The sequence below is a fragment of the Anneissia japonica genome, unplaced genomic scaffold (genome assembly GCF_011630105.1).
Source record: "Anneissia japonica isolate Jap-2015-1 unplaced genomic scaffold, ASM1163010v1 scaffold22248_len4009_cov244, whole genome shotgun sequence".
Lineage (NCBI taxonomy): Eukaryota > Metazoa > Echinodermata > Crinoidea > Comatulida > Comatulidae > Anneissia > Anneissia japonica.
The window spans coordinates 1-4,368 of record NW_022696196.1 but is presented as its reverse complement, the minus strand read 5'-3'; the positions used below and the strand labels follow the sequence as shown (position 1 = coordinate 4,368).

At 34.2% G+C, this 4,368-nt stretch overlaps 1 long non-coding RNA gene across 1 annotated transcript; it reads right to left on the bottom strand.

The window, feature by feature from the left end:
* Positions 1-1,692: 1,692 nt before the first annotated feature.
* Positions 1,693-3,797, bottom strand: LOC117101744. Its single transcript, XR_004444317.1, has 3 exons — positions 3,641-3,797; positions 2,586-2,814; positions 1,693-1,779 (listed from the first exon to the last, which is right to left on the bottom strand). It is a non-coding gene; the product is annotated as an uncharacterized LOC117101744 (long non-coding RNA).
* Positions 3,798-4,368: the final 571 nt, after the last annotated feature.

Sequence of the window (4,368 nt, the reverse complement as noted above, 5' to 3'; positions counted from 1 at the left end):
CTGGTAAATTTGTCCATGTAGAGCCAGCTAAAGTGTGCAATGTAAGGTATTGCCACTTTTAAGTGGCGTTAAATGGCTTAAAAAAACAATACATAATCATAGCCTAGGTTGGAATGATGTTCGTTTATTGAAAGAAGGCCAGCCTATGCCTAATAAGTGATTTTTTTATTCTACCAACACATAATTTTTACTGGTTGGTCAGTTATTTTTACTAGTAAAATTGACGGCTAAAACAGCTTCAGGAGAATACTGGGTTAAGCTGCAAGGTAGAAATGTACAGTACTCCAAGACGTCATCAGAAGATATTGGTCTACACCACCCAAGACAGGACTGGAGGTACAAAGATCAGAAAATGTATTAAGTAGTAATGTTGAATGGAAAGCCATGTTGTTGAGTTGAATAATATTAATTACTGCATGGCAGGCCTAATGCAGGGCATTATTGATTAGGGCTAAATCTGTCTACGAGGAACCGCAAAGCACAGTGCAGAAACTAAGACTAACACAAAGCAGATATCCTTGCCATTGTTTTAGGGATTTGCTTTAGTTGAGAAAATAAAGCTGGGTAGTGGTAACACAGCTGTCAACCTGATACATATATTCTTCTGATAAATAAAAACATTGTATCTAATGAAGCTTCTGCAGCAGGTAATCTAGTTAACTGTATTATAAAATCAGGAATAAGTCCATTAGTACAACCTATTACTACTGTACACTGTTTCCACCAGAGCTAAGCTCCATTACAATTATGTCCATAACTAACTCTAGTTTTTAATAAATCTACACTGGAAACTAACAGTGAAAAAGTATCTTCAAGAAAAATGGGTTATACAGAAAGCAAAAAGAGTTACTGTGTACCTAGAAGATAAAATGGTGCAGAACTATGCACCTGGTATGCAAAATATTAAGAATCAAGGAGTTTAGAGATTGTCCAAAATAAAGATGAATAAAAATATATTATCTTTCAACACGCAATAGGTTTTTACTGAGGGTTTCAAGCAGGAACTGTATTCTAAAATAGCTCAACACAAAGCTTTAATGATAAATAACAAAGGATTTGTTTTATAGGTCTGCAAAATGTTTGCACATAAATAAGCAACAGTTAGCGCTGGATGTACAATTCTGAATCACCATCAATCTGAAACCATGATTTATCAATGGTGGTAAAGATACCAACAATTAAAAAGTGTTTATATTTTAATAAATATTTTTGGAGGGTGGCAGGCTTTCAGAACATGTCATGCCTTAGATATACATTAATCGATGTGAACACCAAGGGAAACCCACAGAAATCCAAAGACATATTTTCAATGGGGTCCATCTGGTAGTGGCAATAAACTAGGAAACAAATCTGTATCTTTTCCGAAGAGTGTAGTGCATCATTTAACATGCTCATGGGCAATATTGCATGAGACCAAACAGCTTAAACGTCTCTAAACGATGTGCACAAAAGGAGAACAGCGGATGGAATTGAACTGGGTACCAAAGGTTAAAAACGGACATCCATAGTTTAGCGCACACACACACACAAGCTAACTTTTGCTGAGCTATGCATTAAGATTAATAATCTTCTGGTAATATTTGGCCATTAATGTCTAAATTAATGGAGCAGTGTGCAAGTCTATCTATTCTAATAAGACTTGCACATACAGTGTAAATGAACTACTGTATTATGGTACACTGCTACAATTATTAATTACCTGCGTCAGAGCTTAAAGATGATCTAGATGATGCTGGTGATTCACACAAAGACAGACGTCTTCTTGGTGTTCCCCCAGCACTGCAAAAATGAAATCAACCTTTGATTACTTAGGTTATAAATATGATACTAGTCAAGATTTCTCTTATTAGATTGATTCAAGTTACAAATTAGAAAACACAATTAGTACTGCACACTATTTTACAATTGTTATAAAGTATCTACAACTATGTTCATTATTATCCGTAAATGGTAGAAATAATTTAAATAAAACCACATTATACTTTTAACCCATTAGTTGAAGAGTAATGTACACTCTGCTTTATGTGGATCATTAAAACCATAATTTAATAATACAGTTGAACTTGCCTAAGTTAAATCCAAAATGCCATTGAAATATTGTTCAACTTAGATAAAATTTGACTTACAGATTGTTAATAATGGAAAACACATTAATTTGGCATGTACAATAAGATCAACTTAGAAATTATTCAACTATTATTATTATTATTAACTGTAGTAATTTCACTTTGAAAGAAACACATTATTATTTATACTTCCTTGAGTTTTATGTGAATCAAATGTTTGAATCAGTTTTGCTTGATTATTTGAAAAAAAATACATGAAATAAACCTTGGTCTACACTTAACATATAAATAATACAATATCATCATAAGCACCCTCTGAGCTGAGACATTATTATACTGTTAACAAAAAGAGGACCCATACTGATACAGTATTCCATTTTTTTTATTAGAAGTCTGATCCCCTGATGTTCTACGGAAAAAACTAAATATTGAAAATCAATATGGGTTTTCTTAATGTTTGTGTTTTTAAGAGTGTACAATTTTTATTACATATATAATGGTTTATAAATTTCAACGTACCACGACAGACCAATCAGACTGTGTGCAAGGCTACTCATTGGCGATTCTACAGCATTTTTGCTAAAGCAAGGGGAGCATACATCTTTAGCTGCAAGTGATAAAGACAACCTTTTCTTAACAGGAACTGGTGTTTCCTCCATTTTTTCAGGAAACTATCTGCTTGTGGCAAACTTTAGTTAATTTAAGATTGCTTTTTTGAATGGCAATCCAACAGCTTAAATGGTGCTATCTGAAAGAGAACAAACATATAAGTTAGTAAATGTTCTACCCAAGCTAGGCCTTGCCTAGGTTAGTTAATTTGTAGTAGTCAAGCCAGATCCTACAGTATTCCTAAAATAGACTAGCCTGTTAAAATGATAAATTCAATATAACGGTACCACTAGCCTTCTCAGGTCCTAATAGTACACTAGGTAGATTATTAAATGTGTAAGTTTTAGGCGTTAAGCCTTTTAGACCCACCAACAGCATCCAAGCATTTCTTGAAAGTGTTCACAAAAACAACAGATAATAATAACTTCTGGAAGATATTTTAAAAGTAAAACCAAAGTTCCTGTGGGTGAAATAGTACAAAATATTATTAAGGCCTGATTGAAAATATTATTTTATTCATTATTTTGTAATCACAAACCCTACCTACCTGCGAATACCCTACCTAGGCCTCTACTAGCCTAGTAATAGTAGTAGTCTAGAACTGAAGGCCTAGCATAGGGCTAGGCCTGGCTAGGCTGGACTGCAGGCCTAGGCTAGGCTAGGGCCTATATTATAATTATATTTATACTATATTATAGGTCTAGCCTACTATGGCTACTACTACTATATGTATGTACAGATCAGCTGTTGCTATAGCCGGCTGAAATTAGGACTAGTAGTTTATCAGATGTCAGCCTAGCTAGGCCTACCCTAGGTAAAACACCCCGTTTTCTAGCCACTGACAAGCAGGAATTTACTGCTCAATCCCCGGCGCCTGGTGGTGAAATCCACATATTTTGTATACACATGACAAAAAGACAGAGCAAACAGTCAGTAGTTAAAAGCATTGCTATGGCTAAACATACTTGCTTCAACCAATATTATAAACTATTCGTAATTTGTCTCCGTTTACAACAAGTGAAAGATAGTAAAAAATGAACAAACTATCTCATCAAGATGCTCCTCCAATTGTTTACCGCCATTCATTTGAAACATAACAAGGGAAATATAAATCAAGGGAAAGGGCAACCTTCTCTAAAATCGCTACACGCATGCGCAAACTTTATTGCTCAGTCCATTTCAACCGAGATTCAAGAATACAGACTGTAGTAGTAGTGGTGGTAAGTGTAGTAAGTACAGTACCACATTTTAAAAATATATATTTATTTAAAAACTTTGATCTTGATTACGATTATTAATCAAAAGCAAAGTAATAAATATATAACCTTAAAACAAATAGTTTTTTAATTATAGGTGAGGATATGTAACAATTGAATTACCCACCCCCGGCAGAAAATAGATTATACTTCACAATGTAGCAAATAAAAACAAAATTTTCATTGCAAAATAGTAGAAACCCACTTCTGTGTAATACATCAATATATAAATAGAATGATATTTGTACATACAGGAATTATCAATCTCCATGGTGCAAAAACGTCAATGCTCTCCTCCTCCTCCTACCTACCCTTGCTTAAGAAGCTCATTAATATGGATGATGAATATGCAATAGGCCCTAGGTAAGTACGCTTTCTTTTGAACCTACTCTTTGACCTCATCGTCATCGCTGGATTTCGCGCGAAATTTGACGGCG